Genomic DNA, 15,133 nt, shown 5'->3' with positions numbered 1-15,133 from the left:
GCAATCGAGGTACCATTGCTTCCAAACCCTTTAAGGAACAGAAATAAGGTATGTATTTTAAAAAATCAAGAGCTCATGCTGACATTTCCAATTCATGTAAAATAGTGTAAGTTTTCTCCCCTAATGTTTTTTATTTTATCCTTGGATCTCTTTTCTCTTTCAATAAATATCTTAATTCCTAAAAATATTAAAATATTACATATTTCTTCCACAAGATACAAAAGTAGTTTCAAAATGACAACATTAATACTAACAATAAAACTGCTGCTTGAGTTTTAAGATTTCTTTGCAGTTCTTTTTGTCCTTAGAAATATATCCCACTCATGATATACAGTCAGAGCACCGTCGTCATATGTCACTTGAAATAATTGTTTTGTCTATGTGGTTATATTTCTTCTGTTTACACAGTTTCATTATTTAGATTTATTTTCTATGTAAATGTTTTTTCTTCCTGATTTAACTCAATCTTTTAATATATGAAACTCTTCTATAGTTTAAAAGTTTATAAAAAGGCAAACTTAACACTTTAAATAGGTAAAATATATGGTATGTGAATTTTATCTCAATGAAACTGTAATTTTAAAAAAGGAAGAAAAACCATGCATAAGTTACATCCTTTATGGAGTCTGAACTCACAATTGCAAATCTTGATAAAGTAAAAGCAATTTCTGAAGAAGATGTTTATGTAACTAGGAGATAAAGGGTGATAAAAGTACAATGAAAGAATTAGAAAAAGAATATACATATATTTTACTTGGTTTTTACATAGCAACACTTGAAGGATTAATTAGAACCTAATAAAAAAAAGGTACCATACAGTACCTGAAGCCACCATTTAATATTTTTATGTGGAAATAATTTTTTATTTAAGTAAAAATACTTAAATGGTGGCTTCCGGTTCCATATGGAACGTTTTTTATAAGGTTCTAATTTATTCTTCAAGTGTTGCTATATGAAAACAAGAAAAATATATGTATATTCTTTTTCTAATTCTTTCATTGTACTTTTATCCCCCTTAACATTGTATCTCCTAGTTACATAAACATCTTCTTCAGAAATTGCTTTTACTTTAGCAAGATTTGCAATTGTGAGTTCAGACTCCATAAAGGATGTAACTGTTTTACACTACTCCATTTCCCTAAGAAAAATATTGATTCCTTCAGCTGGCTTCTGTAAGTTTACCAAATTGGCAATGAAGTCTTTTGAAGCAAATATTTTTACAGCTAGTTCCCACCTCCCAACCCCACCTTCCTTGCCAGGGCTTGCAGAATCTTAGTTGCAAGATCTTAGTTCCTTCACTGACCAGGGAATAAACTCAAGCCATAGCAGTGAAAGCACAGAATTCTAACCACTGGACCATCAGGGAATTCCCCAAGCAATATTTTTAATCCGAATACTACTTTCTGTTCAATGTAAAGTATTTAAGACAGTACCAGTAACAATGAGAGACTTTGTAAGGCTTAAATTATAAGGTTATTCTTTTCTGGAATATAACTTTGCTGGAAACCTTTATTTTTGAGGCACATATGCTGTGTTCTCCAGAGAGGGCAATGGCAACCCACTCCAGTACTCTTGCCTGGAAAATCACATGGATGGAGGAGCCTGTGGGCTGCAGTCGCGACCCCCCACTTTCACTTTTCACTTTCATGCATTGGAGAAGGAAATGGCAACCTACTCCAGCATTCTTGCCTGGAGAATCCCAGGGACGGCGGAGCCAGGTGGGCTGCTGTCTATGGGGTCGCACAGAGTCAGACACGACTGAAGCAATTTAGCAGCAGCAGCAGCAGCATGCTGTGTTCTCAGTAATTTTTTTTTTTTTGATGACTGCCATCAAGTACTCATTGCTGAAAACCAGTATTCAATCAGTTGCTGTTTTATCACTTTCATCTCCTAAATAGTCTAAATCAATTCCCTAGGCTACCTTCCATCTGCCTCATCTTCTCTGGATCACTGCAACAGCATCTCAAAATCATTCTCAAGAACAATAGAGCTTACTGAATGTAAATCAGATCACCAGCACCCCAAGCTTAAAAACCTTTGGTGGCCCGCCCATGCCTCATCTTTAAAAGTAAATTCCAAGATCTTCGACAAGTTCTTATGGGGCTTCAAGGTCTGACCCAAGCCTTCTCTCTCCAGCCTCACCTCACCCTTTATGCTCCAGCAACGACGTATGCCTTGCGATTGCACCCCCTCTACCCTCCCAGTTTCCACTACCTGGAAAGCTACCTGGCTAACTTCTCTTCAGAAGAGACGGTGGTTGGGGGAGAATCTAGGAAACCAGTATTCTTCCAAAACATTTTCACCCAAATGAGGACTTTTTGAAAAACTTTATTCGCAAGTTGTTAAAATGGACGAACAGGAGGAAAGGACTCGGGATCAAGCTCCTATCTCTAAATGAGGTAGCAGTGGAAGCTGGCTTTATTTCCCCACCGGTCAATGGCGCAGGGCCAGCCTCTGGGGGTTAGATCCTACAGGTGCCTCGGATGCCCGCAAGTTCTAAGAGATAATCCTGGTAGCCTGACTCTAAAAAGCACTCCTCTCTCTCCCATCCCACTTGACTGGTATGCCCTCGATACCAACTCCCCGGGGTAAACTGCTTATCCTTCAGTCAGGTGTCTGAGGGCAGTGCACAACAGGGCTTCCTCGTCGTCACCACTTCGGCGCCCAGCACCTGCTTAGCACGCGGTTGGCAATCAGTCGAATTAATTGAACAAACAACTAAATAAATTAGTCGAATTAACAGAACAAAGAACTAAGTAAATGACAGTGCCTTCTCAGCGATTATTTTTCCCTTTCATTAAAGAGCTCCCAGACGCAGCCCTACTTCAGACAAGGTTCTGCCCCTTCCGTACTGAAGCCCCGCCCCTTCTCCCCCGCCAGGGCAGGCCCCGCCCCTTTGCCTCAAACGCGAGTTTGGCGCCAACCTTGTTTTTTTTAATCCCTCCCAAAGGCGGGAACTATTAATGTGCGCCGGGGACGTGCTTTGCGTCCGATCCGATTGGCCGTGGACGCTTAGTCCCGCCTCCGGGTGCTCATAGCGAGCTGGCATTGGTGGAGATGCCAGGGAGACCAGAGTGTCCAGAGAGGATCCCAGGTTGCTTTGGGCCAGGCGGGGCGGGTAAGTTCTTGTGGGGGTCCGGTCTGCGCGGAGCGTCTGGGAAGAGTTTGCATGGCGCGGAAGTCCCCTTAGCGGAGGCTGACTGCGTCCGGAGAGCCAGGGAGTTGAAGGGAGCAGCGGAATCGGTGGGGGTTGGCGTGCGTCTAATGTCCGGGGCCCCCAGGAAGCCGCGTTCCTCGGATGCAGCTTCTGGGCTTTCACTCCAGATCCCTCTCTCCTTCGAGAGAATTCGGGAAGGGGCGGGGGCGAGGACTAGCGCAGGTAGGAATTGCCCTTTCGACCACTCTTCCTGCCCCTCCCCTCCAAAACCTATCTCTCCTTGAAATTGTCCTTTCGACCATTCTTTCCCCTCCCCCCTTCCTACCCAAACCTCTCTCTCCTTGGAATGTACTCGTTCGGATGCGATTCTCTGGAGGAATTGGTCTTTCCTGTGTCTGGTGATCATTGGACGTAGTTTGTTTCGGCCGCTGTTACACCCAGAGAAGTTGTTTACCTTAATCTCTATAGGTATGAGAATCTTTTCCTAACACAGAGTAGACCCTAAATCAGATGTGAATGTATAATTCGTAGAGTCTCAAGATTTGCACTTCAGACATCAACTTGCCATTGATTCTGATTCTTCCCTGTTCTTTCCCATTCTTTACAGCTCCAGCTCCAAACCTCCTGTCTTGAAGGCTCCTCCCCCATCTCACTCAGGGCTCTTTTGATTGGCGGGGGGACAGAGGCCTTCAGGGGAAGACTCCCCCTACCCCAATTAGTTCTAGTGTTTCTTGCCATTTTGCAAGAGATCACTCATTAAAAAAATTTTTTTTTTATATTCTTCTAATGAATATTCTTTTTGTCATCTGGCTTTAGAGACAGCTGAGTTCTAATCCCAGGTCTCCCTTTACCAGCTGTTGGACCTTGAGGCAAGTTTCTCTTATCTATTTCTGCATCTGTAAATTGGGAAAAATAATAGTCTGTACCTCGTAGGACTTTGGGAGGATTTAAGATAAATTATTAAGAGCACTTAGGTCAGTGGCTGGCACATAGGGTACAGTATGTGGTGTTTGTTACTCTTTGCCCCTTACATCATTTTAGGGATCTTGCTGTATTAGGTTAAGCCTTTGCTGTGAGCCTAAAAATACCCTTTCCCTCTCCCCTGACTCTTTGTCTACAGATATTTTTGTTTTTCTCTACAAATGTTTATTTCATTCCCTTGATTTTTTTTTTCTTAAAGGAAACCTCCTTCAGACTGTCTCTTAAAGACATCCTATCACAAAAGGCTAGGTGATCCTTCTCTCATCTGCTTTGCCTTCACATCTGAATTCATTGGGATTGTTCCTCAAAAGATTATGAGTGAGCTTGCAACGCTTTTCTTTCATCATCATGGGTCTCAGCTTTAAAAAGTTTGCCTCTACACTTTGGTGCAACTCTCCTATCAGCAACAATTATCTTTGTATATTGAAGCACTCATTTGGAGAAAGATGAGAGCAAATGTGAAAAATCCTTTTTCCCAAGAGATACTGATACATAATTCCTTGTCTTCTGTTTCCTGTCTTCCTTTTCAAGAGAATCACTGGTCTTTGTAACTTCAAGGGTGATCTCAGCTATAGTGGTTATGTCTTTCTAATTGATGAAGTATAGTTGCTTTACAATGTGGTGTTAGTTTCTGGTATAGAGCAAAGTGATTCAGTTTTATATATTCTTTTACTCTATATATTCTTTATCATGTTATTTTTTCATTATGGTTCATTACAGGGTATTGAATATAGTTTGCTGTGCTATAGGACCTTATGGTTTATCTATTTCATATATAGTAGTTTGTATCTGCTAACCCAAACTCCTCATTTATCCCTTCCCCCTACTCCTTTTCCCCTTTGATAACTATAAACTTGTTTTCTGTGTCTATGAATCTTTCTGTTTTGTGAATAAGTTCATTTGTGTCATATTTAAGATTCCACATGGAAATGATCTCATATGGTATTTGTCTTACTCTTTCTGACTTACTTCACTCAATATAACAATCTCTTGGTCTAGCCATGGTGCTGAAGATAGCAATATTTCATTCTTTTTTATGGAGTAGTATTCCACTGTGTATGTATACCACATCTTTTTTATCCACTCACTTGTCAATGGACATTTGAATATTTTCTAATCTTGGCTATTGTTCAGTTCAGTTCAGCTCAGTTGTGTCTGACTCTTTGCGACCCCATGAACTGCAGCATGCCAGGCTTCCCTGTCCACCAACTGTGACTTGGGTTGAATCTACCCAAAAACCCATGTCCATTGAGTTGGTGATGCCATCCAACCATCTCATCCTGTGTCATCCCCTTCTCTTCCTGCCCTCAATCTTTCCCAGCATCAGGGTCTTTTCAAATGAGTCAGCTCTTCGCATCAGGTGGCCAAAGTATTGGAGTTTCAGATTCAACATCAGTCCTTCCAAGGAACACCCAGGACTGATCTCCTTCAGGATGAACTGGTTGGATCTCCTTGCAGTCCAAGGGACTCTCAAGAGTCTTCTCCAACACCACAGTTCAAAAGCATCAATTCTTCAGCTTTCAGCTTTCTTTATAGTCCAACTCTCACATCCATACATGACTATTGGAAAAACCATAGCCTTGACTAGACAGACCTTTGTTGACAAAGTAATGTCTCTTCTTTTTAATATGCTGTCTAAGTTGGTCATAACTTTCCTTCCAAGGAGTAAGCGTCTTTTAATTTCATGGCTGCAGTCACCATCTGCAATGATTTTGGAGCACAAAAAAATAAAGTCAGCCACTCTTTCCAGTGTTTCCCCGTCTATTTGCCATAAAGTGATGGGTCCAGATGCCATGATCTTCGTTTTCTGAATGTTGAGCTTTAAGCCAGCTTTTTCACTCACTCTCACTTCCATCAAGAGGGTCCTTAGTTCTTCACTTTCTGCCATAAGGGTGGTGTCATCTGCATATCTGAGGTTATTGATATTTCTCCCGGCAATCTTGATTCCAGCTTGTGCTTCCTCCAGCCCAGCGTTTCTAAATAGTAGCGATTATGTCTTGTCTTCTGTGCTATATACCGTTTAGACATCTTGTCCTGAATGTCCTACAGATAATTCAACATGTCTTCTTTGGTTCTCCATTTCAGTTAAAAGCATGACTACCTTGTTATTGAAGCTAGGAACTGAAGACTTGTCTTTTGCAAATTGGGATTTTGATTATTTCAGCAAATATTTTTTTTATTACCTACTAACTTGTCAGGCTCTATGCTGAGAGCTGGGGGTACAATGGTAAACAGAACAGACCAGTGCCTGGTCTTGGTGAAGCATATAGTCTAGTGGATGAGACAGATATTTCTCTAGGAATCCCACAAAAATGTAATCATAAACTGAAAAGAGGCCATGTAGAGAAAGGACACAGTGCTATAAGAATATTTTACAGATGGTTAAATTTAACAGGGGCTTCCCTGATGATTTCGACAGTGAAGATCTGCCTGCAATGCAGGAGACCCAGGTTCGATCCCTGGGTTGGGTTGAGTCATGTCTGACTCTTTGCCACCTCGTGGATTGTAGGCTGTCAGGAGTCTCCTACATCTCTTGCATTGCAGGTGGATTCTTTACTGCCGAGCCACTGGGGAAGCGCTTAAGTCACAGTATCAAGAGGAATTGAGTGAAGAAGGGCAGTGAGAAAAGAGCACTCCCTGCTGAGGCCCTGTGGTGGTAGGAACAGACTGTGTTCTAGGAGCTGAAGGAAGGCCCTTATGATCAGAGCAGAGACTCCTGGAGAGCGGGGAAGAATGATGCAGACTAACACTGCAGCTTCCCCAGTGGCTCAGTGGTAAAGAATCCGCCTGCAGTACAGGAGACCCTGGTTCAATCTCTGGGTCAGAAAGATATCCTGGAGAAGGGAATGGCAACCTACTCCAGTATTCTTGCCTGGGGAATCCTATGGACAGGGGAGCCTGGCAGGCTGCAGTCCATAGGGTCGCAGAGAGTCAGTCATGGCTGCAGCGACTGAGCACACAGCACACAACACTTGGAGGAGTGGGCAGAGGCTGGTTTACTCAGGGCTTTGTAAGCAAAGCTTTCTAACCTAGGATCAGCTGGAAGCACTGAAGAGTTTTAAACAAAGGAGGGAACATGATAATATTTGCATTTTGAAAAGACAACCCAGGTTGTGGTTTTGAAATGGGCAATATTGGGTACTTGAATAGGTGAGTGCGCGCTAAGTTGCTTCAGTTGTGTCCGACTCCCTGCGACCCTGTGGACTGTAGCCCTCCAGGCTCTTCTGTCCATGGGACTCTCCAGGCAAGAATACTGGAGTGGGTTGCCATTTCCTACTCCAGGGGATCTTCCTGACCCAGGAATTGAACCTGAATCTCTTATGTCTCCTGCATTGGCAGGCAGGGATCTTTACCACCAGCTCCATCTGGGAAGCCCAATATGTCAATACATTTTTCCTTAAATCTTTTTTATTCTGTCCCTGAAATCTCTGAGATCTGCTTCTAATCTTCATTTCCACTGTTAATAACTTGCTGCTAAGTCGCTTCAGTCGTGTCCGACTCTGTGCGACCCCATAGACGGCACCCCACCAGGCTCCCCCGTCCCTGGGATTCTCCAGGCAAGAACACTGGAGTGGGTTGCCATTTCCTTCTCCAGTTAATAACTTAGGCACCCCTCATTGTCTCCTGTATGGTATAATAGCCTTTGCTATCTGCCTCGCTACTAATATTTTCAATACTCTTCTTGCTAGAGTTGAATGTCTGAAATGCAGATTTTTTTCTTTGAAATGCAGATTTGATCATTATATTTCTTGGCCTTAAAAGCTTTTAGTGGTTCCCTCATTCTGTGGTTGAAGAAGTCCAGGTATTTCACCAGACTTTCTAAAACCTCAGTTCTCACATTCTATTCTTGTGTGGGTATTCAAACCCAGGCTTGCTTGTGAACTTACTGATAGATGTTGTCAGGAAGTGTGTGTGCATGCAGGAATCCAGTTTCACTGAACCTTGGGATTTTGGAAATCTTGGGGTAGTGAGTGAGAGGGTGAGAAGTGTAGGTGCCAGTGTCTGTGTTGATTTTATTCAGTAGGTGTTGGGCAGTAATACGAAGTTTTTGAGGAGGAAGTGAGATGAACAGGATTGCTTTGGAAGAACTAACTCAACAATTGTGGGTAGCATGTGTTTGGAGAGCGAAGATAACTAGGTAGCTATAGTAGAGGCTGAAACAAATTTCTTTAGCAAGAATAAAGAAAAAGGGAGAAGCATCAGTAGGGATGCTACTCAAAGAAACAGCGATATCAGGAGGTGACAGATGTTCATGGAAAGCTTTGGTTTTTTTTTGGTTTGGTTTTGGACTTGGTGAGCTTGGACTTACATGAATGTATTTAATAACTTTAGCATCTTATTGCTGACTCTTGGTTTGTATTTTAGTACAGACAGTTCCTAGTTTTCAGGCACTGAAGGAGCAGCAGAGGAGTCTGATTTGGTATCCCTGTTTTTTGTAGCAGCTCTTGCTTTCTATCCCAACTTCTTTGTGTTTGCCCATCAAATGTTGAATCCAGACTTTGCTTTGCAGTTGTAGAAAAGAAGACTCTGATGTCCAGAAGCTTGTCACCTTAGGAGAGTATTCAGTCACATTTTTACAAGAGCCCAATAGCATTTAGAACTAGTTATGTGTTATTAAATTCTAACTACAGCTCTGTGAAGTCTTCCCTGTGAGCTTTTCATGATAAATAAGACTAGTCTTTTGAGTGAGAGCCAGTGTATAAACCATGAGCTTTAGTTAAGGGTCTTTTGGTTGATTTCCTTGTTTATTCAGCACACCTTTATTTTCATATTTATGTATTAAGTGCTGAGAATATAGAGATGTCTAAAACTTGATCTCTGGTTTCAGGTTGCTCATATTCTCTCTAACTGCTGTCCAGTACAGCAGTGGACCACCAGGGAACCCCCTCTTTAACTCTTAAGTTAATTAAAACAAGCTACAATTTAAACATCAGTCTCAGTGTGTTAGGCCAAGTAATGGATTCACCATTATGTCCATGTTCTAATCTTCAGTTCAGTTCAGTTGCTTAGTCGTGTCCGACTCTTTGCGACCCCATGAATCGCAGCACGCCAGGCCTCCCTGTCCATCACCAACTCCTGGAGTTCACTCAGATTCACGTCCATCAAGTCAGTGATGCCATCCAGCCATCTCATCCTCTGTCGTCCCCTTCTCCTCCTGCCCCTAATTACTCCCAGCATCAAAGTCTTTTCCAGTGAGTCAACTCTTCCCATGAGGGCCAAAGTACTGGAGTTTCAGCTTTAGCATTACTCCTTCCAAAGAAATCCCGGGGTTGATCTCCTTCAGAATGGACTGGTTGGATCTCCTTGCAGTCCAAGGGACTCTCAAGAGTCTTCTCCAACACCACAGTTCAAAAGCATCAATTCTTCGGCACTCAGCCTTCTTCACAGTCCAACTCTCACATCCATACATGACTACCGGAAAAACCATAGCCTTGACTAGACGGACCTTAGTCGGCAAAGTAGTGTCTCTGCTTTTGAATATACTATCTAGGTTGGTCATAACTTTTTTTCCAAGGAGTAAGCGTCTTTTAATTTCATGGCTGCAATCACCCATCTGCAGTGATCTTGGAGCCCAAAAAAATAAAGTCTGACACTGTTTCCACTGTTTCCCCATCTATTTCCCATGAAGTGATGGGACTGGATGCCATGATCTTCGTTTTCTGAATGTTGAGCTTTAAGCCAACTTTTTCACTCTCCTCTTTCACTTCCATCAAGAGGCTCTTTAGTTCTTCTTGACTTTCTGCCATAAAGGTGGTGTCATCTGCATATCTGAGGTTATTGATATTTTTTCCGGCAATCTTGATTCCAGCTTGTGTTTCTTCCAGTCCAGCGTTTCTCATGATATACTCTGCATATGTGTTAAATAAGCAGGGTGACAATATACAGCCTTGACGTACTCCTTTTCCTATTTGGAACCAGTCTGTTGTTCCATGTCCATTTCTAACTGTTTGCTTCCTGACCTGCATACAGATTTCTCAAGAGGCAGGTGAGGTGGTCTGGTATTCCCATCTCTTTCAGAATTTTCCACAGTTTCTTGTGATCCACACAGTCAAAGGCTTCGGCATAGTCTAATCTTAGGAACCTATGAATATGTTGCCTTACACGGCAAAAGAAAGTTTGCAGGGAATTCTCTGGTCGAGGTTAATAGAGAAGAGCATTAGAATCCAAGGTATGGGTATTATATGTGCTTATTGCTCCTTTGCTGGTGGAGCAAAGAAATATCAATACATGTGTGTCTTGCTAACTCATGTATATACATGTACCTATAATTATTTCTATATTTAATCATCTATCTATGTTGAGTTAAATGTGTGTTTTACTGATGTTTTCAGCTATAATCTATTACCGCAGGAGTCATTTTTAGTATGTTCTCTTGCTTTTCTGTAACCTTCTGCTTCAGTAGCAAGAAACCTGGCTCTCACTACCACCCATTGATGATATCATTCAATTCCAATATACATATATAACAGATCGGAACTTTTAATTTGTACCCTGGTGGGTGGGAAGCAACTTCATCAACCAGAAGACAGTGCTTATACTAATTGAGATTTTAATGCTATACCATCTTCCATTTGGAGGGATAAATCTTACTTGTCCTTAGTGTACTTTTGGTTTTGTTTTTTGTTTAATGTCTTGCTGGATGCAGTTGGCTAATACTTTTAAAAGACTGTTTCTATGTTCATAAGAAAGATTGACCTATAGTTTTCCTGTCTTGTAATTTTCCTATTTTGTCCTGTCTTTGCCCAGTTTTGATGTCTAGACTGTACTAACCTTACAAATCTTGTCTCTCAGCCTTTCCGCCCCACCCCCATTTGTTGTCTGGAATAGATTTTATCTCTTCTTTGAAGGTATGATAGAATTACAAGTTTTTTTATGAGTAGATTATTGTATTGAACTATTTAATCATTATTTAATCATCCTAGATTAACTACTGTATTGAATTATTTTAAAATGTGTTCGTATTTTCTGTTTCTTCTTTAGTCAGTTTTTTGACAAGTTACGTTTTTCTGAAAAGCCATCCGTTTGATTGAACTTTCAGATACATTTTGTTGATAATTTAATCTCTGCTGTGTGTGAGACTGTTGTGCGTGTGTGCTCAGGCACTCGGTCGTGGCCAGCTCTTTGGGACCCCATGGTCTGTAGCCCGCCAGGCTCCTCCGTCCATGGGATTTTCCTGGCAGGAATACTGGAGTGAGTTGCCGTTTCCTTCTCCAGGGGATCTTCCTGACCCAGGGATCGAACCCGAGTCTCCTGCAGCTCCTACATTGGCAGGCGTGTTCTTTTCTGCTGAACCGCTGGGGAAGCCCTTGTGAAGCCATACTCCTTTTCTGTTCCTAATGTTTGTTCTTTCTTTTTCTTTATTAGTTTTGCCAGGTATATGTCAGAGCTAGTATTTATTTTTATTCATCTTTAGAGCCTTGTTTCTTTTCATTAATTTATGTTTTTTATGTGTTTCTTTCAGTTTACTTTGTTCTTTTTGTTGAGTTGGATGACCTAATTAATATTTTCTTATTTTCCTATAAATTTATTTCATGCTATAACTTTTCCTCTAAAAGTACTATTTTCATTGTACCCACAGATGTTTTATAGTATATTCATTGTTGGTTAGTTCTGTGTATTTCCCAATTTCCATTAATATTTGTTCTTTGCCCGATGTTTGTGGTTTTTGAAAGTAATTGGGAAATTTGAAAATGCACTGTTAATTTCAAATTTTATTAATAAAAGCATATCTGTGGAATTTGTTGAAACTCACTATTACAATATGTTGTCCGTTTTTATAAATGTGCTTGGAAGTAATATAAGTGTAGTAATTTAGTGTAGGTAATATAAAAATCATCAGATCAGATCTGTGAATTTTGTGTTCAGAGTTGTATCTTTAAATCTCTTTTAACTGCTTGATTAGCAGAGTATGTTAAAACCTTGCCACATGGTAGCTTTAAAAGAGAAAGTGTATTAGAAAGAATTGTTAACAGCGAGTTGGAATTGGTTAGTAAAGAGTTAAAGATGACCCTAAGAAACAAGGAGTAGCAGATACAGGATCAGCCACTACCTTTAGGACTGAGATAGATCATCCAGAGAAGACCCATCTCCCCATCATTGGAAGGAGTGTGGCCCGGGCTAATTGAATGGAGTAAAGAGTTAAAGATGACCCTAAGACCCTGGAGAAATTGCTAAGTGCCTTGCTGGTGACAGTGCTTTGAACCTAGCAGAGGAGGTGCATAGGGAAGCCCCTAGATACTGCTGGCTGTTGGGTGCTGTGGGATCCAGGAATTGGAGAAGCTGCCCTCTCCATAAGCCTATTAAGAGAAAGCTATGTCCTGCAGGAGTCCATTGTAATAGCAACCTTATGTATAGGAGGCAAGCATGTAGAAAAATTGTGCCCTTGCAGAAACCTAGTGCTGGAGAAGCTGTGTACTGTAGGTACTGAAAGCTGGGGAACGCTGGCTCTGTAGGAACCTGGCCAGCCAGACACACTGAAAGTAGGAAGAGAAACCCCCTTCCTTTCCAGGGTCCCTTCAGCCCTCTCTACTGACAAAACTGTACATAAGGCTAGTTAGCAAAGAAATATTTTCAAGGCCTACCTCTCTTATCACACAAGGGTAGATAGGGAATAAAGAGGCATCATAATTCCCACAATTCCTTAAACTTTATGTGTATGTACATATATATAAAAATTCTCAGAAACAATTATAAATAATTCTGAGACAATTTTGAAGATCTCTTAGTGCTACATTTACTGTGACTAATAAATTAGCAGTCACTTTTCTCTTAAATTTTAAAAGTAATTTAAAAATATATTTTATTTGGTGGTAGGGGCCAAGAAAGTAACGTTTGCAGACAGTGATCCCATAAACAATTGGAGAAAAGTTTAAGACAGGTGAGGGCAAAAACTCAGGATTTTTTGGATCTCTTGTATTTGCCAATCTTAAATAACCAAGACAAGTAGAATCTTTTTTTTTTTTTCTTTTTAGAGTAATAACTATCAGTAGTAAACACTGAAACTGTGAAATGATATGCATGAAGGCTTTGATCTATTTCATCTATTTAACCAAGTCATCAGATTAATTGGTTACCATTTTGTGGAAAAAAAAGATCCATTGAGTGATGCTTCCTTCAGTTTGCAGCTAGTAGTAGGTTACTGCCAGGAAACCTGTGAGTTTCTTCTCCATCAGTTGGATGCTGCTTTACCAAGAGTTATGTGTTACTTGCCAAATGTGATTATGCCATTTTTGCCTTTTGTAATTATTGTGCAGGCTATAACAGTTATTTAAACATATACATATACCTTGATTTTATTTAAAGGCATAATATACAAATTATATCTCTTGTGGTAGAATCATGACATTTTCTTTGAGTATACATCCAGTGACTAGAGCTCTGACTTCCTTGTACACCAAGAAGATGTTGCTTGGGATTTTCATTTGAGTAACAAATTCTATACTTCTGAGTCCACCTGAGTACAGACTAGATTTTCTCTTCCAGTATTTTGGATTATGTCACCCTTACTTGATTTGGCAGCAGTTGTAATTGTCTTGCTTCTCACCTTTTAGACTCTCTAGAACATTCAGCCTAGTTTTCCCTGGTAAATAGCTGAATAGTAATCTCACTCTAGTATTCTTGCCTGGGACATTCCATGGACAGAGGAGGCTGGCAGGTTATAGTCCATGGGGTCGAAAAGAGTCGGACATGACTTAGTGACTAAAACAACAACAATCATACTTTTACTTAGAAAAATAAGGAGATAAACATAATTGGATTTGATAATAGAGGCACCTGGTTGTTGGTAGGTTATCTCAGTCGGTGAGAGCAGAGGTATGCAGGCACAGATACCCTGAATAACCCCAAATAGCCATAGTGGCATAGTTCATTGACTGTGGGCAACATTCATGTATCTTACAGGCAGAATGGAGAGCATCAGATAAGTTAGTGAATGTCAGATAAGATGTTTTTTTAACTGCTTTGGATTCTTACATTGCTTCCAGTCTCGTGCTCTATCGAATACTCCTGTATATACATTTTTGTAATCATGTGCTTGATATGTCTATAGAGCAAATTACTAGACATGAGATGGTTTAAATTGCATTTAAAAACTTGATAGCTGTTGCCAGGTTACCTCCTTAGAGTTTGTACCAGCATACGCTCTATGTATGAGAGTATATGTGAGTATTGTTTAGTTGGTAAGTCATATCTGATTCTTTTGCAACCCCATGGACTGTAGCCTGCCAGGCTCCTCTGTCCATGGGATTTCCCAGGCAAGAATCTAGGAGTGGGTTGCTGTTTCCTTCTCCAGGGGATCTTCCCAACCCAGTTATCAAACCCACATCTCCTGTGTTGGCAAGCAGACTCTACCACCGAGCCCCCTGGGAAGCCCATGAGAGTATATACGTCACTTTTTTCCCACACCTTTACCAACCTAGTGTAGTATCAAACTCTTTGCAATTTGCCCATCTTACTCCCTTGTTGGTAAAAACACGTATGTCTAGAGTCTCACATATATCTAAGATAACCCCCAGATTTGATGATTTGTTAAGAGGACTCACAGAACTCACCATATATTTGCACTTACTTAGTATGATAGTTGGGAGAAGGCAATGGCACCCCACTCCAGTACTCTTCCCTGGAAAATCCCATGGACAGAGGAGCCTGGTGAGCTGCAGTCCATGGGGTTGCAACTGAGCGACGTCAGTTTCACTTTCCACTTTCATGCATTGGAGAAGGAAATGGCAACCCACTTCAGTGTTCTTGCCTGGAGAATCCCAGGGACAGCGGAGCCTGGTGGGCTGCCGTCTATGGAGTCGCACAGAGTCGGACACGACTAAAGCGACTTAGCAGCAGTATGATAGTTGGCTTATTTTAGTATAAAAGTTAATTTATATTTTTGTCTACTTTATAAAATTGGCATCATTTACTTTGTGATATGGGTTAACCATATCAGCAAGTTTAAGACTTTATCGTTTTAGCTTTTAGAAAATGCCAGACATTAAAAAGAAAACA

Source organism: Capricornis sumatraensis, chromosome 13 (assembly GCF_032405125.1).
Source record: "Capricornis sumatraensis isolate serow.1 chromosome 13, serow.2, whole genome shotgun sequence".
Taxonomy (NCBI): Eukaryota; Metazoa; Chordata; class Mammalia; order Artiodactyla; family Bovidae; genus Capricornis; species Capricornis sumatraensis.
Note: the sequence above shows the minus strand (reverse complement) of the source record.